The 27,990-nt window shown below is 36.4% G+C and overlaps 2 long non-coding RNA genes across 3 annotated transcripts in view; both read right to left on the bottom strand.

Moving 5' to 3' along the window:
- The window catches only part of LOC148224835 (uncharacterized), a 170,839-nt gene that overhangs the window by 86,853 nt on the left and 55,996 nt on the right, over positions 1-27,990 (bottom strand). For both annotated transcript variants that reach the window (XR_015801534.1, XR_015801533.1), the window contains exons 2-3: positions 9,409-9,603; positions 8,214-8,274 (exon numbers count right to left, since the gene is read on the bottom strand). This is a non-coding gene — a long non-coding RNA (uncharacterized LOC148224835). The remainder of the gene's footprint in view (positions 1-8,213; positions 8,275-9,408; positions 9,604-27,990) is intronic.
- On the bottom strand, positions 24,217-26,060 carry LOC148224836 (uncharacterized). Its single transcript, XR_015801535.1, has 3 exons — positions 24,967-26,060; positions 24,362-24,601; positions 24,217-24,256 (listed from the first exon to the last, which is right to left on the bottom strand). It is a non-coding gene; the product is annotated as an uncharacterized LOC148224836 (long non-coding RNA).

Genomic DNA, 27,990 nt, shown 5'->3' with positions numbered 1-27,990 from the left:
TCCTGAAAACAAAGTACCTACTTCATTTATGGAAGTAATTCCTTTGACATCAGGGTACTTCATAAAGGAATGTGGCTCCTTGTCTATGGATTACCTTGCACAATCAGGGTCTAAGACTTTAGTTCTTCTATGCTGTACAGGTAGTTTTACTAGAATACTTAATTTTTTTTCATTCCTTATCTGCATTTTATAAGGAAGCTCATATAATCCTTTTTGTCTTCATGAACAGTAGATAAAGATTCAACCCTTTAAAACTTCATTAATATGTTGTCCTAATGATATCAAAGGTATAGTATAATTCAAACGTCAGTTCTGTGTCTGTCTTCTGTGGTTTATGTGGATTTCTATTAATATTTAATTTGGTTCATTACCTTATTTATTGTGTGTTGGTTAAAGGAATTCGAAGATGGAGGTGCTGTTTTAACATAAAAGTCTCCTCACACCGAAGCAGGAACCAAATATGATGCATGCACAATAATGTTGGGACTTTGTTTATAATAAACATTTTAAATGACTGATTTTTTCTCTACTAATACTCTAAGTAGGATGATCTATGAGATTTCTAATTTATTCTTGTTTAAAATTTAACCATGCTTTTTTAAAGCATATCAATTTTGTTAATACCATGTAATTAAAACATGTCAGTGCACAGCAAGTTTTAGTCTAAATTAATGACTATGAGAATTATTTTAATTAAATAACCAATTATAGAAAAATCGCAAGCATGAGAGCTGACATTTAAATGAATTTCATTTAAATTGCTTCTTAACATTGTCCCATCTAGGACACTAATGCAAAATGAACTATTGTATCAACATAGATTATCACTATTTTTGTATGCACATAATGTATTCATATTCAATCACTGGAACAGAGCTGAATATTTTGTATTGATCTGAAATGTCTATGAACAAAATACGACAGAATAAGCTGAAGTAGAAACAAAAATCCCCTGTAGTACTATGACACAGTACAGCTGCATCTCTCGTTTGCATATATATATTTTCATATTTCCGTTCTTCGTTCACTTATAAATTCTGCTTTCTGTTTAATGCAGGGGGAACTTCTAAAATTGCTGAGTTTTCAAGTGACTTTAAAAATTCTGTCTCTTTTGTAAATACACATGAAAAATCATAATGGGCTGGATATTCAGGTTTCATTTTGGATTTTAAAAAGATCTGTTAAAAACAATTGCCGGAATACATTTTGTTTACTTTTAACTGGAAAGGATAGCCTATATAGTTAAATAAATTACTCTTCTGCACTGCACAAATTGTTACTGCATTTGTCTAACAATCACATTCAATTTAATCAGATGCATGGTGCAAACTGCGCCAGGAAACTCCTGAAGCTATATTTAAAAGTGAGTAATAGTGTAATACGTTGCAAAATTGTTCTTCTCTACTGTAGCTTTAAAGATGTCACGGGAAAAGGGGAAAAAAAGAATCCTGCATTTTTGTTCATTGATTAACCAGTAATGTTATGTATAAATAATGTATCTGACAGTATGGCAGCCCACTTGGGACATTGTGCCATTTACTACAAAATAGGATGCAACATGCAACTGAGCAGCAAGAACAAATTAAACATCTTTTCTCTGTAACTTCAGCATTTTTATTAGGTGGTAAACATCACAGGGAGAAGAAAAGCAGATGTAGATATTTCAAAAATATTAGCTTTAATCTAAGTAGAGACACAAAATAATATTTATACATACTGAAAAATAGTTAACCTGTGTAAGAAATGTGTTGTCCTGATCTCTTTATGTTTTGTGAAAATCCTGTGTAAACCCATTGATATAGCCATGGTATAAAACCAGAATTTTGTTCCAGAGTATTGCAACTGAATTCAGTGAAGTATTATGTGCAGTTTTCTCTTGTTAACTTGTAATACAGAGATATCACTGCAGTATGTACTGAAGATTTTGCAAATTATCTTTTCAAAACTACTTTTAAAACCCTTGTGATGTGCTGTATTCTATGTCAAATTAAATTAATATATTAGAACTTGTTATTATTCTTTTTTGTAACGGAAGAAAAAAGAAATTTATTTCTCTGGGCAAAGGTTGACATCACAATCAGATATTTATCTCCATGTTCATACATGATCATTTTTCATTTCATTATTTTCCCCCAAACAAGTATAAAACAAAAAAAAAACCCCAATAAACATAAAACTTAATAAAAATAAAAATATTGAACACCAATTTTACATAGTTATCACTGAAAACAATGGTATCTGTACTCTTAAATTATTCCAGAGGACTTAGGTAGACAAATCATAATAAAAAACATGGTGAGATGTCAGCCCAGCTCCTTTTGCCCATTGTGGAATTTCCAATCACTGCATTAAATATTGTTAAATGGAACAAGTGAGTATTATTCAACATGATTCAATACCCTAGACCTTGAATTTGTAACTGTTATCACTAAATCACATGATCACTAAATCAAAGTATCTTTCTGTGTATTGAGCTAAATACCCAATTTAGACTCTCAACTCGTTGTCCTTTTTACATACTGCAAAAGCTGCAGCAGTTTATTTCACATCTACAGAATAATTAATCTAATATCCCCTCATACTTAATAGTTACAATGGTTAATGTTTATACCTGAGGTAATTCCCATTGCACAGTGAAGAGGATTATCCACTTGATTAAAAATAAATCTTTTCACCCCTGCACTTGAATCTGTACCTCCCTGGGGAAGCTGACCATAATTTCTCTCTTGCTGTACCTCATTCTACAAGTGATGAGACCATTTTGCATGGCCAATATTGCATATAACATTGGGCTTTAAACAGGGCAGTAATTCAATCAGGGTTTTTTTTTTTTTCCCTGAGGTCCATCTGGGAGCAAATTCCTGTTACTCAGTTGTTGTTGCTAAAACCTGAAATTCATCATTTATTTCCCAAATTTGCAGCTCATGAAATGCTGCAGTTTTTATCTCAGAACATGAAATAAGCTCAGCTGGAATGGTAGTAACTGGAGATGTAACAAATGGAAAATAGTTGCTGACAGGCTAACATCCACGTTGAGGTACAGAGAAATAGAGAATGGGAAAGACAAAAAGTCAAGGACTGAAGAGACAAAGGGCAAAGTTTATCAGGCTGGTTTCAGCATCCAAAGGAGATTGGCATCTGAACTGGAATACACAACAGTTGATATCCTCATCCATTGAAGAGCCATACCAAATGCCTGTGAATCCTGACTCAAAAACTGTACAGGTGCCTAAGCAGGTTGGGAAAGTAATTCATGTGCAAGCAAACCTCCTAACCATGACTCACCAGCCCTGAAAATTTTCAACTGATTCGTTGTACCTGGCTATATATACTTATTTTATATTCTGTTAGGTTGTAAATGCTAGACCATGTCAAATGGACACATGCTTAAGGTGGCTCAAAGGAAAGGCAGCTTCATGCTCAACTGATAGGTTGCCTGTGAGTCATATATGTCTGCTTCAGAAACAATTCTATGCTTTGACTTTGATTTGTAACTCTCTTCTTCTTTTTATTACCAGACCCAACAGCTCTGGAAGAGTAAACTGGATGCTAGTCAATCTCATATGTCATCTGCAAAGCTATTCTATCTCCAAGTTTCCCTCTGGAATGCCAAATGCCTCCCTTATTTGTACTTTCACAAACCTGCTGGAGACAAGGTGTCTACTCAATTGTAACAATTTGGCCAGAGAAAACTTTATTGTTGACAGTGATTTTCAGATCCCAGTACAAGGTTTTCATTGCTGGCAGTTAAAAAGAAAAACATTTTTGCGTCCAGTCTGAGTAAAACTAATGTAAATTCACTGACAGAGCAAACAGAGAACTCCACTGTGCATTTTTGCAATATTTCATTTTAGAATTTGTTTCCTCCTCATCAACAAAAGTAGCTCTATAAATCAGTCCAGGATGATCATTTGCCACATGATTCGTAAATCTTTGAGGAAGGCTCTGCAGAGGGATCTGGACAGGCTGGATCAATGGGCCCAGACCAACTACATGAGGTCACAACAGTTCCATGCAGTGCTACAGTCTGGGGACAAAGTGACTGGAGAGTTACCCAGTAGAAAAGAATCTGGGAGAGCTGGTGGACAGGGAACACGAGACAGTCTGTGCCAAGGTGGCCAAGAAGGCCAGTGGCATCCTGGCCTGTATCAGCAGCAGTGTGGCCAGCAGGACCAGGGCAGGAATTGTCCCCCTGTGCTCAGCACTGGGGAGGCCACACCTCAAGTGCTGTGTCCAGTTCAGGGCCACTCTGTGCAACAAAGAGATTGAGGGGCTGGAGAGTGTCCAGAGAAGGGCAATGGAGCTGGAGAAGGGTGTGGAGCACAAGTCCTGTGAGTAATGGCTGAGTGAGCTGGGGTTGTTTAGCCTGGAGAAAAGGAGTTTTAAGAGTGACTTTATCACTCTCTACAACTACCTGAAAGGAGGTCAGGGGTCGGTCTCTACTCCCAGGCCAGCAGCTACAGGACAAAAGGAAATTGCCTCTAGCAGCATCAGTGGAGGTTCAGGCTGGATATCAGGAGGAATTTATTCACAGAAAGGGTTATTGAACATTTTAATGGACTTCATAGGGAGATGGTGGAGTTCCCATTCCTGGAGGCATTCAAGAAACGACTGGACACGGCATTAGTCCCATGGTCTATTTGAAAATGTGGTGGTCATGTAAAAGTTGGACTTTATGATCTCAGCTTTTCCAACATAAATGATTCTGCAATTCCGTGATATGTTATAGACTTAAGCAAACTTTCTGATGAGTCTGGTAAACTTCCTAAAAAGTTTGAAGAAAGCTAGGGAATGTGCTATTGTATTTGCATCGAGGAAATTGTCTTTGCCCACTGAAAGAACAAATCTAGACATAACGATAGATGAGAAGACATTCATAATATTCTATTCCAGTAGACAATTATGGTAACAAATCAGGGCAGACTTTCTCTTGAATAAAGATTACTTCCTTAGTTTTATTGCCCAGCTCTGCCTGAAGTCTATACGTAAGGTAGTGATGGATGCTATGTAAAAGTTCAAGACAGAACACCAACAGCATTAACTTCTGCATGGCATTCTTCTAACAGTTTAGACCACACTGAACAGAATGTCTTGAATGTATGCAATTTTGCTTAAGTGCCAGGAGGTGAGATCTTGATAAGCTCTAAAGATGTCCCAACTGAATGGTGATCACCAGTGTTCAGATTCATCTTATGGAGAATGAAGAGTGATATGGACAGTTGTACAGCAGTATTTGAACTGTATTTGAGTTTGTGAGAGGAAGGAAAATCATGCCATCTCCTGGTTTATATGCTATTCAGTCAGTTACCTACATGCTCACTACTAATAAACTCACAACTCAACGGCTGTAACAGTTTAGTTCTAGATTACTCCAAACACAGAATTTCAGTCAACTATTCAGGGAGAATTTCATAATTTCTAAATAACCTGCCAAATAGATTTTAGTAAGGATACCCAAAACTAATACAGAGAACTGAAGTGATAATGGAAATACAAAAGATCCTTGTCAAGTTCTCTCTTGGAGAAGGACACTATGTTTCACAACTGAATCTTTTCTACCTTCAGGTTTCTGCTATTGGATCTTTTTTCTGTCTCTTCACTTTCCTTCTGTATTAAGAATCTTTTCTACTTGCAAAAGCCTTCTCTCCAAATGAGATAAATATTCATTACAGCCATATTGAGGATTTCTCTTCTAGGGAAATGAAACAACTTAAATTTTTTAAGTTTACCACTCTTCAACTTAATCTCTTTTGTAGCTCCTTTCAGAACTTCTCTCAGATTTCTCTTGCAGCTGTCAAGTATAACAGAAAATCTGGGCACATTATTCTTCTATTACATTTTTTTCAATGTAGCTAAAAGAATCACACTTGCTTCTCGGCACCCTACTTCTGAAATGTTTGGGGATTTCATGCTCAGACGAACCTCATGACATGCTCTATCCCTCAGCTGGAAGCTTCTGCCTCCTGCTCCTGAAACACAGCTGCTCATCATGCACACTACCCTGTTTTGTAAATGGAGTAAAATAAGGCTGCCAATTACTGTCTTCTGGCCCAGGCACAACAATACATCAGCTGTTTTAACAGTGTCATGAAAATTATATGAGAACTCTCCAGATTAGCTCTCAAATTATCACAATGGAAGGCAGCAATTCACAGAACCACAGAATAACTCAAGCTGGAAGAGACCCATAAGGATCATCAAGTCACCTCCCTGCTCTAACCTCTAATACTTTTTCAGTCACAAGACAAAATTTGTTTTCATTTAAGTTTGACCTTTCTGCTCTATTTCTAGATGGAGTAAGTTTGCATTTGACTCTACTAAGCGGAGTTTGCTCTGTATGAAATTATTATATACTAAACAACTTTAGGGAAGAGCTTGTATTATTGCAGTCACTGGTATAGCCTATAGGAAAAGCATATGGTAGTAGTTAGGGTTTGTCTAAATGTAGAAGAAAATATATTCCTTTTATTGCTCCCATCTCAGTTAATGGTAAATTATTATCTGTTTATTCATTACTCTATTATCACTTCATCTTATTTTTGTTGCAAGGAATAAGAATCTTGCCAAGAAGAGTTTAAACAGAGAGACAGACTCTTATCTACATATTTATTCACCCTAAACAAGAGTATTTGCCTAGGAACTTGAACATGCATTTTGGTCTTAAATTAAGACCTTGATAGAAAATAGAAAATAAAGATATTTCAGGAATACTGTAGGTTATAAAAGCAATCCTGTAGCCTAAATTCATTCTATGTAAATTGACACCAAATACATAAAAAAAGAAATAGTCACTTCCACATGGCAATTCTAACTTAGATAAGCTGAACTGTTGGATTTGCAGAAGCAGAAGAGGAATGCTCTTGGAATGCTCTTCTGCTGGGTGAGATGAATTGCTAATGGCAATTGGCAAAAAATAAGTGGCAATAGAAGAAGTAAGAAGGTAACAGAAAGCATTAAGACAAAAGCAAGGTCGTTATTCTTTCTACATTGGGAAACCATTGGAGCAGGCAATTACAGAGACAGCAAAGGGGATTTCAAATTCCAGTCTTTTGTCAAACTAAAAAGCAGGATTTGAACAGAAAATGAGTAGGCGAGAAGTTAGTCGTATTTTAGGTATAAGTCCATCTGCTGGAAAGTACAAAGTCAGCCCAAAGAAAATCATGCTTTAGAATCATCACGATAATGATGCATCACCTTACATAGTAACAAAAATAAATTAAGCTTAAGATTTGTTGGAATCCAGTGCCAAAAACTGAAATCCATAGCCTCGGATCATAGGAGATTCAGCAGATACATTGGGAAATAACATTCATGTTGGCTTGCTGTGCATAGCTTCTTAGCACTGCATTGATTGATCCAATCTATTGTCATAATTAAAAAATTAAGATTATTTAAAACCAAATTGAAATCTTTTGCAGTTCTCTAAAGTTATGTGCAGTTATGCTCCTGTGAGGAGCAGGCAGTTGGACTCAGTGATCCCTGTTGGACCCTTTCTACCTGAGATATTCCATGATCCTATTATTCTATTAATTACCATCATCCTTATGCCTATCTTTTTCCATTTAGACTACTGGTAGCCCGAAGTAAGGTATGAGAGTTCTACAGGATGAGACTTACATGCTTATTCTTCTAAAGTTTTCCCACATCGTTGCTAAAAATCCTTTTGCACGTACTGTTTTTAATGTTTATATTAACCAAAAAATGGACTCTTAAAAGAAATTTTATTAATAATCCTATAATAATCCTGTATGGTTAAGGTAATTAAGTCCATGGCAACAATAAATAAGGTGCCCACAATTTCCACAAGAAGTGATTAGCTTCCCCTAGCAATGATTTTTGGCATTCAAGATACTTTCTAAGGATGCAGAAAAATAGAGCAGGGTTGCAGCTCTTCCCATTGGTAATAAACTATTCCACAAATAAACATTTGTTCAGTTTCCTTCTTAGGAAAATTACCTTTACTGCTTGCATAGATTTTCCAATATATAGGTCAATCTGTCCTAACCTTTTCTGAAGGAAAATGAGAAATGTTCCCTATGAACAATGTAAGACATATGTAATGGCTCTGTTTGCAAACACCAAAGAGCAGCAGACTCAAGAACTGCAATATAGAGCTATCAATTAATTTTGTTGTAACTGTATGCACCTGTGAACAACTGCTTAATTAAAGAGGCAAACAGAAATCTCTCACAATAATGTTTCAAATTACTTACATTTATGTGACTCAATTAGTCGGAGTGGATAAATACAATTGGAAAGCTGCCATGTGGACTTCTGGAAATAAAGAAAAGATAGAACTGAAGAGATACAAAACCAAATGGGAGGATTCAGGCAGATAAATACAGATAATTCTCAGAGGTTCATAGGACTATACAAACAGAGAAGATAAAAGAAAGAAGATTCTGTGCAAATATATATAAATACCTCATTTACTGTCACAGAGGTCTGTGTTCACAAATGGGAATATTAAGGGGATTGTTTGCTTTGGTCAGAATATACACAGGGATCAGATTTGCTTTCATTATACCATCAGGTGTATTCATCCAATTTCCTTTCCCCTTAGGGAGTGGCAGGGGTATTACTGCTGTTTTAGACATAGTAGAGTGTCTTGCCTACCTTCTAAATATTCCTCCAAAAAGGCCTTCCAGGTCTTCTACAATCTCTGGCTTATCTGACTGCTTAAATGTCTCAGATACCTTTCAGATGTTTGCAACAGGAGTGCATTTCTGAAAGAATCTCCTACAGGTTCCCTTTTCTAAAGCAGTTCCAAAGCCAGTGAACCAGGTTTGGGAGATTGTAAGCTAAACTGGAAAATGCTTTCCATTTGAACACACCAAGTTGACCCTCTCGAACCAGACTACAAATAGTCCAGAGTGAAAAAATGTGAGATGAGTGTGGTGTGGACATGGAGTTGTGAGCACTGCAAGAGTGCTCCTCTTGGATTTCATGAGCTCCTAATGCAGACATAGCCTAAGGCATTTAAACTACACCAGACACACTAGGCAGTTGAATTCCTTCTTCATTTTCATCTGCTTGTTCAGAACAGGATCTAACCCCATGTACATGCAAGCCCATTGCTGAAAATGCCTTTTCCTCACCTCCACATGCAGCTCGGAATTGCTCAGTAGCATTTCAGGAAAGCCTGCTGCTAACAGACATTGTCTGCAATGGGATGTTTTATTAACACTGAATGATTGACACTGGGGGATGCTTAAACAAATTGGGCTTTCCCTTCCTGAGATGCTCATTTAGAAATGGTAGAGAGGATAAGAGGCAGGGTGGATTGCACTTCAAAGTTCTCTCAAGTGCAGGGTCCTAAATCAGTTCTAGATATTACTTATTAACTCTGTCTTCTGAACACAACCTCTTCTAATTTTTTAAAATAACTTTTAAAAATACCTGTTTTACCTTATCTTACAGTCCCAGGCATTCTGTTCCTTAAAGCGTGGCCAAGTATACTGACTTGGTACTTGGGCCAATGATTTGCACATGTACATTGTAACTGAGCAGTAGGATATTCTTCCAGCTGGGGAGGGGAGCAAATATCCAGGGCAGAAGAGGGAGCAAGACTTCTTGAAAACCAAGAGGCAAGATGATAATTTTCTGTGGAAAATGAAAATAATTAAGCCATGTACCATCTTAGACCTATATTCAGCAAAGGCATCAGTTGTTTGGGTCTTTTTTTCCTGTCACTCTGGAATATTTACTAGCATATTGGTTTATAACAGATAGGCTTTCAATATTCAAATGCATACAAAAGTTGCTCTCTTAATATTTTTGAAATTCACACTGAAATGAGTTTTATTAAGACACAATTATTCTTGTATTTTAAAAGAATTTCTGTCCATTTGAAGAAGAAGGCCAATACATTTTCCATGTTTCATGACACCATTTTCACTATGCTAGTATATTAAAATTACTATATATTTAGTTTTCTTTATCTTCTTTACTTTTGATTTCCCTCACGTTTTCTATTTATCATTTTTTGTAACTGCAGCTTGAAAAATCTTAATTTTCCTCATAATAATTGCTTAGGTTTTTACTTTAATTCTATGTTTTCCATTTAGATCAAGGTCATAAGACATGTATAGCTGACCCTATTTTATTTCTCCTCCCCAAAAAATCAAATCATGCAAGTAAAGGCAAAGGACCCAAATAGATTTGTTAACCAACTCAATCTGTCTGGGAAAATCTACCTGCGACCTATAGGACAAAACTCCTCACACTTCTAATTGAAGTCAACTACCCAGCTGACAGGCAAATATGCTTTTGAGGGCTCTTTTGCTGCTGTGATGATAGCATCTTGAGTTTGTTCCCAGATGGAGGGGAGGGAGGTAGAACTGAGAGTCAGAGAGTGTGACAGTCGCTCATCTATCTTGGAAACACTGAGAAACTTGGAAATGTGAGTTAAATTAGGTGCTTTCGTGAACACTTTAATTTAACTTAAGTACAAAATGCTGCTAAAGAAGATGATCCCTCCAGCCTCTCTGTCTCTCTGTTCCCACCTTTTCCCTTGTGCCAGCACATGAGATCGTATGGCTACCTTGTAAGAGAGATCTGGGAATTGTTCCAACACCCAGCTTCCCAAGTAATAAAACTTTTGGGTTGGATCAGTTCCTTTTGCTAAATGCTAATGGGAGGTGTGGGCGTGGAATATGTGGGCAGAGAAAGAATTGGGGGAATGAGCACTTTCAGTAGTAGTTTAGGTTTAAGTCATCTCATAGGCATTGTAAGCCACAGTCTGAGTTGCCCACAGGGCTGTGAGTGAAGCCCTGAGCCAACAGGACTGAAAGCTAGCACTGCTCTTCACAGACAGCAAATATGTAGTCCTAGGATAACATGGAGGAAAGCTTCCACTTTTAGCACTTGCTGTAGTTATTTTAAGACTAGTCAAACTGATGTAAACTACATTGCAATCTCCAAGATGAATTGTGATAGCAAAATGAGCTTTTTAAAACAAGTGAGAACAACGATTTCAAATTATTAAAATTAGAAAACTCTCATGCCTTTTTTTTTCTTTCTTTCTTTTTTTATGTTTATGTGTGTGTATGTGTGTGTGTGCCTTGGGGGACAAAAGACTCAGGTGTCATAGTTATCAAATTAACTGAAAGTTGCTTCGGTTGATCATTGATCATTGTTCATTATTGATCTAATCAAACTACACTTGTTTAAAAAGAGAATGTAGGGATAGGGAAACTAATGTTGTCAAAAGAAATATACAGGAATACCGTTTCCTACCTACTTTTGAGTGATAGATAATTGGTTTTTTAATTCTCCATGCTAGATATCTATGTGCTACACATCAGTAACAAACCAAACAAAGGTCCCATGTCAAAAAGCTTGGCATCTTTGAAAGTTCTTCTCTGCTTCCCAGCACAGCAAAAAATACCTTCAGTTCAATGCAACTGTGAAGGCAGGATTTGCATGCTATTTGTACAACTGGTATCCAAAGTGGTGAGAGGCAGGACAAGGCTGCACAGTCTTAGCACAGTAACCCAATTCATTGAGCAGAGTGCAGAGTGTAGAGCTGAACCTGTTGAACCTGTAGGACTCTGACCCTGTGTGATGTCTGCTGTGCACTCCAGAGAAAGGCTGAGGACCAGAATGATGCTGTATTACATTCTTTCTTTTATTCCAATATGTCCTCAGCCTAATTTCTGTGGCTGGGCAGCTGTAGGAATACTGATGAGTCAAATGAGGAACGTGTCTTTAAGGTGAAAATTGTGCCCAGTTCAGAAAAGTAAATGTTAATTCCCTTCCTTCCTTCCTTCCTTCCTTCCTTCCTTCCTTCCTTCCTTCCTTCCTTCCTTCCTTCCTTCCTTCCTTCCTTCCTTCCTTCCTTCCTTCCTTCCTTCCTTCCTTCCTTTTCTACAGTTTATATGTAGGACCACCAAAATGTGTTTCTCTGCATTGACTGTAAAGGATGATTAATAAAGTAGGCAATTACATACAGCACAGGGATCTAAATCCGGGCAGCGGGAATCCTATCATTGACTGCAGAATTTGTTCTTGACTATCATCCTCATCATGCTAATCTCTAATAAAATAAAAGACAATAGTCAAATTTTTAAAGATCATGTTTGACTTCAAGTTTGTGTAGGCTTTTACCCATGGCATTCAAATCTGCCACAAATTAATTACAGTTTTTGAAAAAAACATTTCCCATATTCCTGCTATTCTTAACTTGACTAAATCTGCTAATTCTTCTGATTAATCTTAAAATTATTCCAAATGGCATGATCATAGTGGGGGTGTATGTAGAAGTAATAAATGAATGAAAAATAAATAGAAAACTTTTCAGGTTTTCAAGAAAGACCTCTGTTAGTTTTCCCCTCAAGTGCTAAGTAAAACTATAATTTGCATAGATTTGGCAAGGAAAAAAATCTTACTTAAAACAGTTCAACTGCAATGCCAATTTCTTTACATGAATGTATTGATTCCTCCTTGCAAAATATTGCTTCAATCTAAGTTTTGAAATTGAAAATCAGTTTTGAATGGCAAAATATTGTTTGTTCAATGTTCTGTTTTCAGAATGCTTTTGTGCTACAAAGGCATTTCACCATTATTCTCCCTGGTTTCTTTATCTGAATAAAAAAAAGGAGAAGAAAAAAAACTTTGATGCATTGTCATGCTGTGATGGGATATGTTTTTTGATGTCTTTGCATTGCCTTATTGGTCTTTATTATTTAAATGCCTGGTTTAAATTTATATGATGAATTGAAGTCTAGGGGGGGTATACCCATATTAACTGTAATCCAGCCAGCACTTTGGAGTTTGCTGCTACCCATATTACTTTTGATTTCTGTGGCAAATCTCCAGGTTTGAAGTTTCATTGCAAGTGCCTGAAATCGGAGTATGATGAGCGTTGTTATTTTCATTGTTTGGAAAACAAAAATGTACCTCTGATAATTTTTGTCTTTGATTACTGCTTCTTCAAAGGATTTAAAACAGAATGAAAGCCTTTGAAAATTTAAGAGATGAAGAGACATGAGAGTTATTCTGTATGCACCAGATAAACAGATGTCTTAGCTTTCAAACTAAACCCAGAAAATATAATCACAAGCTTCATCAGAAACAGATAACAATCTAGGTGCACAGTACTTTACATTTTACTAATGTGCAGTGGGAGAAATAATAATACTACTTCCTTCACTTGTCTAAATATTTGTTTCAGACTAACAGCTCAAAAAACATGTTAGTAATAGCAAACAAAATATGATAAATTCCTTTGAGGGGGAAATATTCTCAGCATAATGTCATTATAAGCACAAGTAAACACACTTTGAAATGTATTTGCAAATAAGTAAGACACTCATAACACTGAAGGTATTAAATTGTGAATTCCCAAATTAATAGGTATCAGATGTCATGAGTGCTTTTCATCCTGTATTAGAGTCATACTCAAAAGTCCCAATAAACTTAAATTGAAGTTGTAATCATCCAAAGGATGACTACTTGACAGGGCTCATTCTTAATATGTGGAGAAAAAGCCTGCTTGGAAATATGTAAAACTGTTTAGAAATAGCTGATAGTGTGCATTACTAAGCCATCCACTATAAAATAACTTTCAAGAAATTCTGGAATATGTACAGATTTAAATCACTCTCAGAAGAATCATGTAAGACCCTGGTCTTCTCATGCCAATGATTGCTTCACTGGCAATTGCACTTCCAGTTATAACTCAAAGCAGAATTTTGTCTTCTTGGCGGCACCCTTGTCTACATGGCAAGGATCTACAGAGTGATCCCTGACAACCAGTCCAAGAAGTACATACTGATTCATCACCACATTGGTTTGGGCCAGTTTCTCTGATGGTCCCCAATTGGCTGGCCACATTTCTCTCCCAGAAGGTCTCCCTGTGGCTCTTACACTACATTTTCGACATTTTAGTTTTTCTATGTGTGTATTTTCAGTTCTAAGGGTCTGAATCTATGCGAGGGCTCGTGTTTCCATCTACAAGATTAAAGATGTATAACATAAAGCTGAGGGGAATTGTGTGGCTGAAGATAAGTGAGGGTGCTCAGGAATGAAAGGTCTCTTGGGACCAACTAGGAGGCTTTTGAGGGAGAAGGGATAATATCTTGAGTGGTTTGGACACTCAGGTAAGGTCCACTGAGTGAGTTATTTTCAGATGTGTGCCCTGCCTTTGATAGAGGCAGTTGTAGTGCAAAATGGTAAGTAACACTTAGTTAGTGTGAATTATTGGGTGTCCAGCCCATTGCTTGCTTCATTTCACAGTAAACACATACTTTTGGACCTGATTCTGACCTTGATTTACACTGATGTAAAATAAGCAAAATTCTAATAGTGTTCATATTAATGGAAGAAAAGAGCTGCTTTAAGTCAGAGCTCTTGTGGGTGCTGCATTTTGTCTGCTGCCTTGTCTTAGTGTATTTAAGAACTATGTCATTCTTAAAATACGTAAATAAGATATTTAATAATTCAAATACTTGGTGTATATATGAAACTGGAATTGAATTCACACTACTCTCCATGCACTGTTTTCTGTTTATGCTCCTTTCATTGGTGTGCCCTAATTTCTTTCTACCTCTCTCTAGGTCCCACGGTCTGGTTCCCTTTGACACCAGCTTGGTCTTATGTTAGTGGAGTATAAAACATATATTAAGGGACATCTTTTCCTGTTCTGGAAGCTCTCGAGTGGCTAAACTTCATTTCAAGACAGTTTGGTTTGGTTTGGTTTGGTAGCCTGTACATGGAGAGGGGAATGATAGCAAATAACTGTGCATATAAATTCTTATTTATCGAAAATGAAACTATTATAGCAACATAAAAATCAATGTTTGTCCTATTATTTTCTGCAGGCAGTACAGTACATTGCAACTTAGTTCCTCATTAGATTAAATCAAAACTCTTCTTAAATACCATTTTACCAGCTGTTACTGAATAAAGTGTGAAACAGTTTGTACTATCAGATATGTAGCTCTCTGGCATGCATCTTTGCCAATGCTACAACAGCTGTGTATAATGTTTAAAAGAAACAAATACATTCACTGGTTATTCTTCATTTTCCTTCTGAAGCATTCTATACCTGTGCTAATATAATGTAAATACATCACCAGTAGAAATACTTTAGCCCTTGTTTCAAGAATTAACAAAACAGGGTGAAAGTATTCCTATAAGTAATCACACATTAAGAAATTAATTAGGAGAATGGCTTCATTTTTGTTATTTATTTTTGCTTGGGATGATTTGAGTTGGTTTTTTCCTCTCAAAGAAAGATACAATATAGTCTGTGCAGAGACTTCCAGGATACATTGAGTGTTAGGTCTGTGTATCAGACACACTCATATGTCTGTAAAGCTTGGGCCTTCTTGAGTTTCTGGATGCTGTGACTCCCAAAACTAATCTCAGTCTATTCAGTGCAATTTATACTTAATCCCTGACTTCATAGGTGCTCTTCTGTGAGCTGCAAAGAGGGGAAACAGCCCAAGTTTCTGCAAAATGACAGTGTGGCTGTTGCCTGCTTCAGTTTAGCAGGAAATACAATCCCATGGCCACCAGATGAATATCCTAATACTGGGAGAAAATCTCATCCATGGGACAAACTGTAGATTGCCTTCTGTGTGCTAATCCCAGATCTAAACATTGATTCCTTCTCTTGTTTTGGCTATTCACTGTTTTTCTGTTTTGCTTTCCTGTTTGAAAAGTAAGGGTATTAATAATAATATTTTGCTTCTTCACGTGATAAGACTTTGCTTTTCACTAGTGAACATAAAGAAAAAGAATGCTACTATTAGACAACGTGGGGCTAGTGGAGTAGATGTGGAAGAACTAGAAGGAAAAAAAGAAAAATTTTGGGAAAGGCTGAGCTCACTGAAAGGGGTGAGAGGGGGAACACAACCCAAAGAAAACAGAGGGTAAAGAAGGCATAAGAAAAGTGGAGCTCAGAGCATCAACAGATGCTCATTTGCTGAAGGGTGAACATCATGCAGAAACAATCTTCTCACTAAAGAGTGAGCACAACTAAAGTAAAAGGAAGATACCATAAAGAAAAATAAAGTCAAAGAAAGTGATGCTGAATATCACTCAGAAATTGTTTTACACAATTAAATGAATGAAAGGGGAAATAATCTGTAACTTCTCCCCCTTTCAGTGGCAGCTGGAATCAGTTTACCTTGTAGTCATTTTAATAGCAGTTAATGGCACATAGACAGCTGAGGTTTAGTTGAAATCTTGTTCCTGGTGAAGTAAATGGTAAAATTCTTAATACCTCCAGTGGGTCTATGAATTTGCCCCCTGAAATTAGGACTTCTCATAGGAAAACCAGCTGCTTAAGTAAAGTAAATTAATTTAGGCACTCAATAAGGAAAGGTAAGCATTTAAATATGCATGAGAAAAATACTTAACTTGGCAACAACCTACTAGAGAAAAATTGAACACAGACCTCAAAATGAGACTTGATAGGAAATTATTATTATTTTTAAATTAAAATCATTTACATAATACCATATATTTCTTCTGAATTCTATAAAAATAAATAAGACAAGTTCCCTGCCCTGGAGAGACTTCATTCTTAATAAGACATGACAAACAAATGCAAGGCAAGTTAAAACAGGTAGAAGAAAAGAAAAGAGAAAAACTGAGGTATTTAAAACCAAGAACTGTAAAGTTGGGGGAAAAGATGGAATGGCAAGTTGAAGGGATAATCTAGGAATCATACTCAGTCATGAGATTGCTTGTTTGTGCAGAATGGTACAGAAACCCTCTGCACGTTGTCCAAATTCCAAGCGCACTTGTGGCCCTTGAACTACATAATTGCTAAGAAACTTAATTTTTAACAGTCCATTTAAGTTTACAAAATATTTTGAGATGACATATTTCATTTTTCACCTGGCAGAATCAGTTTACTAAAAAGTTGATTGAAAGTTTACAAGAAGAGCTGATCCTCATCCAAAAAAAATATCAAATACTTGAGCATTTATTGTCTGTGTACATACTAAATATTTACATGTGGTTTTAAATTCCAATTTGTTTTTTCTATTAAGCATTGAGTTCTTTCAAAGAAGAGGTCAGTGAATAGATTCAAAACAGAAACATACCTCTTTGCTAGAATAATGTCAAGATAGGTCTCCTATCAGCTGCCCACCAAGTACACTGCTTATTTTAAGTGATGTTAATTAATGTTAATGACCAACACTTTCTTAAATCCCCAAGTAGAAGTCCTCTACACCATGATCTCAATATTTCTAAATCAGTGCATTTAACAGAATTGCTCAGGAGACATTTAAAAAGGAAAGACTCAGAGTGAGACCTTCCTTGACTGAACTGCTTCTGGAGAACCGTCAGGCAGACTGTTCTGTGATGGGCCATCTCAGGAGACATTTTTCCTGAGTTCCTCCAACATTCATTTCTTGCTCATAATTATCCATCTTGAAATTTGGAAAATGGCCACTACACAATCACAGGCATCTGTCTAACTGCTAGGAAGGTTATTTGTATATCATGTCTCTTGACAGGGAAGATGACCAGGCATCAGAGGGGGGAACTGAAAAAGCAATCTTAACAGCTTGAACATTACAGATGTAATGGAAAAGGAAAGTAGCAGGCTCCCACATCTTTGAATCCTAGAGGACTTTCTCCAAACTTAAATCTTTGTCATGTGGCTGCAATCCAGGTGAGAAGGTAGGCTGAAAACTCAGAAGGAAGATAGATTTTAATTTAATGAATGTCTGAACCAATGGAGGAGTGAAAATACTACATACTGTTAAGGTATTTTTTTTTTAATAGCTTCAATTAATTTAGCCTGCAGAATAACTGGTTAGTGATGGATAATACATTTTTGTAAAAGTGAACCCTCACACTTTTTTATAACAACAATTTGAAGTTTTATTAATATAATGTAAAAAGAGATACTCTGAAAGATTAACACCAATATCTTCAAGTATTGGCTTAATGTTTGGCATACACATAGCATTCTTAAAAAGTCAGTGCACATTAAAACAATTTCACTGCACAGTGATGCTTCATGTAATTATTTATACCATTCTTGTTTTTATACCATTCTTGATGCCTCAAAATCCTTTCCTTTCACTAAATTCTCGGAAAATTCAAACCTCACCTTGTCTGCTACTGGATTCTGGCTGATAGTATTAGCATTTCAGTGGATGACATCCTAGAACCAAATCATACTGGGGAAATTATTTTACTACTGCAGCTTAAACACAACCATTATATTGACATAAATTATGTCTTTATAGTAGATAAGGTCATAACAACAGTAGGTAAGAGTAATAACAGTGAAGAGATTTTGAAGTTTTAAGGAGCATAAGGAGTGATGCAACACACTGGAAAAAAGAAAGTTAAAGAAAAATCTGTTTCAGAGAATTGTGAGGACAACATGTTTTTAAATTGGCTGGGAAAAGGGTCTCAAATTCTTTCAGCTTTCACACTGAGTCTAATGACAATTATCCAGAAATAGAAGAGCGATTACATAGGTCATCTCTTTCAGAAAATCTCTTTATCTTCACATTTATCTTCTTGGATATCTTAAAGCTGCTAGATACATATGGTCAGAAGTAATGCTACACTTATCCCACAGTTAGTGTATCCTTATCTGTATTATTTCAAATCCAGTCTCCTTTATCCTCTCCTGCCTGTTTCTGACAATCTGATTCCTATGCTTGCAATAACCTTCTTATTCCTTTGTGCGCTAACGTTATCAAAGCAGTAGTGCCATGAAAATGAAGAAGTGCAAAGTAGGGATTGCAATTCTATAATAAAATGAGAATGCTTTGCTGCATCTCCTGCAAGTGAAATGGCCCTGGACGGAGGTACATGGCCTATGGTCTGAAGTACAATTTGCCATTATGTCCTCAACAGTGCAGTACTTCCCTGATTGGTTTGTTCAAGCAGGTGATTAGCACTGTAGGCTTCCAAATTATCTGTTTAATGTTTTAAACAGCAGAGTAAAAGCAAAACAGGTAAGTTGCAAAACAAAAACGCTTCATAAGTAGTCATGGAATTATGCTTGGGCAGGTTGAAGCCCTTATTTAAGCATGATTACATGATTACCATAACTCTGCAGTAGTAATGCTTATATTTTGCATGGTTATTCAGCCTTCCTAAATCCTGCACTGTCACAGCCGACGAACCTGATTTTGAAAGAAAGCTTTCTTTTTATTTTTATTTTAATATTGTCTTGGAGAAAAACTCGGGTTTGTTTTCTAATTAGACACTCCCAAAGATCAAGAATTAGAGTGCTTGCTTCATCTTTAAACAGCTGGGTTCCCAGCTGGGTTTGTGTAATGACTTCACTAATTTCCTTTCTTTTAATGTGTTTGTTTTCTATTGGTTAGATGCATTGTTTGGAGTTGTAGTTCCTTTGCAAATAGTACTGCTTCCGCTGTTTTAGTTATCCTGCAGTCAATTCTATAATTCTGATTTACGAGCTAACCTATTTTATCCACGTCTGCTTTATGATGAACTGTAATACTTCTTAAGCTTTCTAGTTTTTTAGCTAATGTTTTGTTTTGTTTTCAGGTATGTAAAAAACACTCTTCCAAGATATCATAACATGTTAGCAGAATGTTTCCATGTATAATAAAATATCTTTAGGATAATTTGCTGGAAACTTTAACACCCTCATTAGTAGCTTTCTGTGTGAGCCTTATCAATCTTATATGTTTGTTGTTCACAAGACCGAACTTTAAATTAACAGAATTTTGTTGGAGTTTAGAGCTGAGAAACCATGATGGTTTAAATTCCTGGGGAAAGTAGCACTGTAAAATAGTAAGGTTTTGAGATTGTCATTAAAATGTCCCTTTTTATGAAACAGTATTTTCTATTGTAAGAGACACAGTGCACTCTGTTCTTTGTATGTTTTGGTATTTATTAATCATAAGAAATGCCATGAGTTTCAATGTTTTTATGAGTGTGTATTTGTTTTCAATGTCAGATTTTGATTTTGCTTTGCAGAAGTCTTTCAAGGCAGGAAAAATCTCCTCCTGAAAAGTTTCCATTCTCCCTTTTGCAGTACAGGGACCTACAGCTTGAATACATACCTGCAAAATTTTTAGCTCTCTCTTTTAATTTTTTTATCTTTGTTAATTAAATTAACTTTTCTTATTTGACAGAAGGGGAGACAGGGCAAAACCAATGTTTTGCTAAATAAGTAACAATACTCATCTTTATTTGTAGTTTTCTTCTTTTGTGCTTTTCTCAATTTGCCCCTTTTCCCCCCTCTCATCTTATGACAGGATTCACATAATTGCATGTATTTTCTTTTTAAGGAATTCTGTCATTTTTGGTGTCCAGCAGAGCTTGATCTTTTTCCCTGAAGTTGGGTCAGACAATCAGTGGAAAACAAGGAATTTCAGGGTCCTGCTGACATTTTTAAAGCCATAGCCAAAAGAGCAGGTCTGGCGTGCCTTACTGAAAGAATTGCCACGCAACAGAAAACACACCGAGGCAGGATTACAGCCTTTTTGCTGAGGAGCATCCACCCTCTCTGTGCAGAGCTGCACACTGACATGTGCTCACTGCTTACCTTTGCAGCCAGAGCCTGCTGGTGGAAGAAGGTTTACTTGGGCACTTGGGTTTACTTGGGTCAAGGTTTGCACTGAGCTTTGGAGGCAATTTCAGGCACTTTTCCTTTTCCATCCCTGTCAGCTTGCTGCTGCCAGTTCCAAACCGGCCTTCAGCTGCCCTTCCTCCTTTCCTTGTTTGTTCCTGCATATGCCAACAATCTGCTTTCAATTTAGATCTGCTAAAGGTAGACTTTACCTGAAAAAGTTTTTTTTGTGACTGGACACAAGGCAAAGCTGGGAAAGTCCCAAGACAAATAAAAATCCCTGTCATCCTTTTGTGGAACTAGCACAAAGGCCAGAATTTGAATTGCCTTAATTTAAATTCTGTGGACCATAAGCCTGCTGAATCTCATGTGTCACTCCAAAAACTTGACTGATTTCTCATAGCTACTATTTATATAATAACTGTATTGTGAAGTTTTTAGAGATCCCTCATGGCAATACACTCTGCCACTTTATAAAATAAGTTTATCTGGAGATTATCAAAAACTCAAGAGTGAAATCATACAGCTCCTTAACGTAGTGTGCAGCCTACTCTATTAAGGGTAGAAACATTTTTTTCTTTCACACTATGTGAACTATGTTTTAAAATACCTGGAGTGTATATAATCATCATTCGTACTGTAAAAGGCAGAATTCTCCTGTGAGATACTAATGTTCTATTTTTAATTTACTGTTGTCTAAAATACACAGCAGTAATTATGTTTATTCTCAGAAACCAAGTGTACTCATCTCAGGGTGGGGCTCTTTTGTTTTGTTCTTTGCAAGCAAAAATTGCCGCCTGTAAAGTAATAATGCAATGTAAGGCCAGAAGGTACAAACATTTTTTTTTACAGTCACAGCCATTTTTCAGGTATCTGCTTTATGAACTAGTCATGCTGTGAACTGCCACAACTCTGGCTGACTCTGCTCAGAGGCAGCATGGATCTAGCTGGATTTATTAGCTCAGGCCCAAATGCAAATATGATTATGCTGCTGCCAAAGCCAGCTTAGATCCAAATAGAGTCTAGTATCCTTCATACGGCAGAGAAATGAAACAAACTCCTGTAATTTAAGCTGATCCTGTGCTAGCCAGAATGAATGTTTCAGCATGAATGAATGAACATTCAGAATGAATGTTCCCAAAACTAGAGGTAGAAAGGAGAGTGATGCACTGCTAATAGTTTATTAATGTTGATGAGAGCTTACTTGGTATGTCTACACTGATAAGAAGATTGGAGAGAGTGCTGAAGCACTGGTCCCTGTTTATTCACATTGTTTAATTGTTATTTTGTTCCCTGGATTTTTTCCAGAGGGCTTCATCTTGTCCTTTTCAAAAAAAAAGTGGGTTTTAGTGTCTAGGGTGGAGTCAGCCTTCAGCAACTTTACCACAGTGGGTCCCTTCAACCTGGTCCTTGGGTCATTCCCAGGCTGACTTCTATTTAGTAGCAGACTCTGCTTCATTACTCCCTTTAACTGCAGCTCAGCACAACTGTGACAACTCGAGCTGGCTCCGGTAAAAGGAATTCAAGTTTCATCTTTCAGAGCAGGGTCCCTTTATCACTCCTGCTAGAGTGTGTTAGTGTCTAAAACAGTGCACTGGGATAGCAAGCGAGTCAGTCAGAGCAGGTAGCCGAGCTGCTGGGACTCTGCCCTGGGGGAAAAAATTGGAGACACTGAGACAATACTTAGAAAAAATAAAAGATATTCTATTGTTTATTATATCTTAAGCTTGTAAACTAAATGACCTCTGAAAAGGGGAGGAATTATTTAGGAGACTTAACAGAATAATACCTAATTTTAAATGTTCTTTGGCTTTAGAACCAATCTGTTTGATAATGGCTCCTGCCAAGTTTCACATGAAGTATTGTTGCTGCTTATGGAGGCCATTTGCATAATGTTTTTCTTCCCCCAATTTCATTTGTATTTATCACTGCCCAACAAATAAATGTATTTCTACAACTGCTGGACCTTAGAAAATATTATATCAACTGCATGTCTCCATAGTTATTGTTTACAGTATATGTTTCCTCTGCTTAGAGTCTTGTGTCAATAAGCTTCTGCATTTGAAAGTAACATGTCTTTATTTCCCAGCTAAAGAGATTACTCCCCTCACCAACTTGCTGACTAAATGAACGTTTAGGCAGATATTCCTTTCATATATCTTTGGCCATTTAAAACTAAGCATCTATCCTGACATATCTCTTCCACTGCCTAAATGTAGTCACGTAGCCTAAGCCAGTTTCCTAGGCTCCCTGTATAAACAGTGGAGACAGTTGCAAAAAAACTCATGATTCATTCGAATTATTTTAGATGGTTACCTTAAGAAGTCTGAAATAAGATCCAAGAAGATAAGAACACCTCCTCACAAGAGGTATCTAATTTTTTCAGATCAAGAAACCAAGGCTATGAAAAGTTTAATTGCATAGGCCCTAAGACATTGTTGCTCAGGCACAACAAAAAAAAACGCTCACAGACCTCCAACCTGGAGCAGCATTCAGATTTTCTCAATTCTTTACAAAATATTCTGGATTGAAGATGATTATTTTTCTTTCATTCTTATTACCTAGGTTAAAACAAAATTAAGACTAAAAGAAGACAAAAAAGATCAATCTTTCTTTTGATTTTTAAATACCTCCTTTTTTTTCTATCTTGTAGGCTAGAAGCTCCTACAAATACCTCAGCGGATATCTCAATTGATACCAATTTATGTAATACTTCTAGAGAAGCGTAATACTTCTAGGAATCAAAACTAACATCAGAACTGCATCTACGTCCTTCATATTTTACCTTTGAATTTGCCCCATGACATGTCCTGTATCTGGCATATTGTATAGGTTGCATAAATTACAGTTGTCATCATTGCTTTGTCTCTTCATGAGACTAAACTGACTTAATAATTTTTATTGCTATTCCTTGATGCCCTGTTCATTTTGTTGCTATCCTCTCGGACTCTTCATTAGCTTAAATTACCCTGACTCAGAGACTTGTGAGTCTACTAAACAAAAAAAAAGTTTAAAGTCAGGAAAAGATTGCTTATCATGTTGAGTGGTCTCCACTTCCCCTAGGCCCAATGACATAATCTCTTAAATATTTTGAAATTCAGAACATGAAGTACTTAATTTTTTCACAAAGCATGTGACTGTTCTGAGACAACCACATCTCAGAGGCCATCTTATGAGACCACTGAAAAAGCTATTGCGATGAAAAAGCAGCAGAAGTAAGTAGGAGGGAAGGGAATAGCATCTAAACCCAGCTCTGTGAATCATACAGAATAATCTTTAATATATTCAGTACCTAATAACAGCCCTTCCTCATGGGCCTGTTTTTACTGTAATGGAAACATTTTATAATGTGGTCCCACCATCAAAACCTGCCTGTGTGTCTGCAACACTCAATACCACCATCTACCTGATCTTCACCTATGATGCATAGCTGAAGTCCTTAGTGATACACATTTTATACAGGGAAAACTTAAAAAACATTTGAGACAAAGCATTTATGATTACTCTGCTACAATGTACACAGTTGCCAGGAGGTACCAGTGTAAAACATTTCCTTTTGGAGTACAATGAAAAACTCTTATTTGGAAGACAGATTTTTCAAGCACTATTGTTCTTATTAACAGAAAGAAAAGAGATAAAAACAGAAACATTTTAGATGCCATGGTTTAACTCTGGCCAACATCTTAGCCGCTCGCTCACTCTCCTCTGGCAGCACAGGGGAGAGAACTGAAAGAGAAATAATGAGGCAACTCATGAGTTGAGATAAAAACAGTTTAATAAGTAAAGCAAAAGCCATGCATGCAAACAAAGTAGAACAAGGAGTTCATTCACCTCTTCCCATGGGCAGACAGGCGTTCTGACTTCTCCAGGAAAGCAGGGCTCTACCACAGCTAATGGTGACATGGGAAGACAAACGCCATCATTCCAAACATTCCCCATTTCATCCTGCTTCCCCCAGCTTTGTATGCTGAGCTGTATGGTGTGGGGTATCCCCTCGGTCAGCTGGGGTCAGCTGTGCTGATTGCATTCCCTCTCAACTTCTTGTGCACCCCCAGCCTCCTCTCTGGTGGGCTGGGATGAGAGAAAAGATCTTAGTATAAACATGACTCAGCAACAACTAAACCATTAGTTTCTTATCACCTTTATTCTCAAACCAAATCCAAAGCAGAGCGCTGTACCCCCTACTATGAAGAAAATTAAATCTATTGCAGCAGAAGCCAGGACAAGAACCTAAAATGGCCCAAGCCTGAAATGAAAAAGAATGCCTACTAAGGACACTATTTATTAGATAATAATGAATTGAAATAGCTACAGATTTGGGGAGGCCAAGCACTTCTGAATGAGCGCTTTAGTGAGCTGTCTATAGAGTCAGGCTTTATTACATCCTCTATCTCTGGCCCAGAAAACCTTAAATTCATTATTGAACAGTGACTTACCTTCAGCAGAAGGGTTGTAGGTCACACTGCCCATGCATTGTGCCAGTGTGAGAATTCAGTTTTAACTCTTCCATCCTTTCTTCTTCAACATGAGAAAATAACTGGATTAGATCTCCCTTATCCTGTTCAGATGCAATTGAATCTTCTATCTCTCCATTGCTCTTTTCAAATTAAAAAACACTGCTGACCAGGTGCATGCAGTATGTATTCCACCTGTAATTTGTAATAGTATGAGTATCTTTATGAAAATATTGCAGAGAGTATATATGGCTAGATGTCTTAAAGATTTGCTGTCAGGAAATGTGTAGTTTTCAGGGATTTTTGGTTGAAACTAGAGCCTAGTCTAGAAAATGAGGCTTCCTAACTCCAAATCCTCTAAAATCTTTGCCTTGCCAGGACATCTGGTCCATTAAACAATTAGGCCAAATTTGCACAGTGTATTTAAGAGTGACACGTCTAGAATCCTTTGACCAGGGTCCAAGACCTAAAATCACAAGACTTAATTGTTAAAAATGCAAAAAAGTAATTTCATTCTAAATGGAGTCTGTCTTGAAGCAAAGGAGTTCTTTTTTCTGATTTCCTAACTAAAAGTTGACTGAAAACATTGCAGAATACAGCCACGTAGTATCTTTGAACACATGCTTTATGTTAGAGCATAGAGGCTGCAACGTTTTTCACTGTTCTCTGTTAAATCATGCATTCAGTTGTTTCCATTTATACAGCATCAAAGCAGTTGAAATCCAATTGAAAAGTTTCTTTAGACAACCATTGTGCAGGAACATGATGTCAATATTAATAAAGGCTGAATTTCCCCTTGGCTCACTTCTTACAGATAAGCTTTTCAATAATACACTGCTTGCACCAAAGGTCTGATGGGACTGGGAATAGTAAAAAACACTAATAAAAGAATGTTGAATGTTTTTATATTAAATTTCCCCACAGGCAAACTGAAAAGCCTACTTAGAGTACGCCAATCAACATGGCACTTATTAAATGTAACAGGAGTCCTGTTACAACAGATCTTTAAAGCCCCTAAATATGAATTAGAAAGTAAAGACAAAAGACAATTACAGATGTATTTCTAAACTGAAGCCCTGGACACCTCACCTGATACTCACGAATATGACACTATGTTTGATCTTCAAAAAGACTCCATTTTTATCAGCCTACAGCTATCATTTTATTACTGCCATTTACTGTGGTTAAGAATGTTATCCTTTCCATTTCCAGTCTTTTAAAGTGCATTTTTATGTTTGAGAAAAATATTGTAATTATTTAGAAATACATGAATTTGGTAAATAGGGTACAATATCCACAGAGGCTTGAACTGGGTAATGTAAGGAAAATTGAAGTATCTGAATAAAAATAGTGACTACAGTTAGGCCAATTAGAACAAAGGTTCATGTCTTCTAATCAGAACGTGGACGACTGAGTGTCTGAAAAACATTTCATTGTGAGGATTACATCTGTTACACAAAGGCTTATCTCTCACACCTGAATTTAAGCAATTTTTTCCCCTGTCAAGGTAGTGACAAATATATTAAATCTGTCTGTCTTCTGAGATTGCAAACCCCAATCTGAGATTTTGCCTTGGGCACAGCAATAAAAAATAAACTCAATTGTTAAGCATAAGGTTTATTTTCTGGAGATGGAAAAAGAAAGCAAAAAGAATGCAGGATATTTTGTGGGATTGTAGTTTGTCTGTAAACAACCAGATTAATTTTATCTAAATTGCTGTGATAAATTCAAACTCATAAGAAACTAGGACAATTCCTAAAACAGCATTGGCATTTGTGTTAATCGGTATGTATTTATTTGGAAAAATAGGTGCATCTTATTAAACATCTTATTAAACAAAAAGAAAACAACAATAAAGCTTTTATGAAATCCATACTAGCACTGAGTATTTTGTTTGAAGCTGCAAGCAAAAGGACAAGGCAATGGTTATCAAATTCTGTTCTGTGGACTCAGTAGTTTTCTAAGTTTGTCACATGAAAACTTAAATGTCATTTGAAAATGCTGACAACTCACTAAATATGTTCCTATCACATTTGATGAGACTGCACCGGGGATCTTTCAGGTGATTTTCTATTTATATTGGATCATATGTTACATTTTTCACAAAGAAGCTATACTTTTATTAACAGGAAAAGCAGCAGTGACTGTCTTAAAATATTACCCAGGCTATGGAATACTTTGAAACCTTAGCTTAGGACAGTTTTCTCTTTCCCATGACTCACAACTCTGAAATATATAAAATATATCTTGCATGTATGGATAAGTTCTGAAATGAACAGATTAAGTGTCATAGTTTCCAAGATTAATTAACACTTGATAAATATTTTATAATTCAATTTTATTTATTCAAAGTTTACTTAAGCAAAAGTTAAAAATATATTCTACCAGGTATTTGTTGGGGTTTTGCTGTAGGCTTGCATGAACTGATTTACCTGTATGATCTTTGCTGGAGATATAAATATTACCAATAGCTATATTATAAGAAAAATGTATTTCCTGTATCAAAACTGGAAAATATCACCAGATATCAGCCATTTTTTTACATGATAGCTAGCAAATTTATTCACCAAGTAGCAAATGGATCAGCAAGAGGTCTTTCTATTTTACATGCAAAATTGAAACTAATTAGTATGTGATAGAATAGCAGGTCTAGAATGTGTGTGAAGTAATCATAAATTCATTCTGTCAATTAAGTTGAAAGACAAATAAAAATGGACCGGTAAAAACAAGGATTTCAATAGGAGATATTTCCCACATAAAGTTCAGAAAAATATTAGTACTACCAATAGGTCTGAAGACTTAGGGGATGAAAACAGGGAAAAGACTTGGTATCACTTTGGGAAGGCTCATGAATTTGAAGTAGAATAAGCTTGACCTACTGACATGACTACATATTTTAAGAGAGATATCAAGAAAATGCAGAAAACAAGAAGTAAACAGAAGAATTGTAAAATATTCCTAGCAGGTCAAAAATGAAAAATCAAGAAATAAAAAATCAGACTGAAT

The sequence above is a fragment of the Sturnus vulgaris genome, chromosome 2 (assembly GCF_052056855.1).
Source record: "Sturnus vulgaris isolate bStuVul1 chromosome 2, bStuVul1.hap1, whole genome shotgun sequence".
In the NCBI taxonomy this organism is placed as follows: Eukaryota; Metazoa; Chordata; class Aves; order Passeriformes; family Sturnidae; genus Sturnus; species Sturnus vulgaris.
This window is presented reverse-complemented; position numbering and strand designations above follow the sequence as displayed.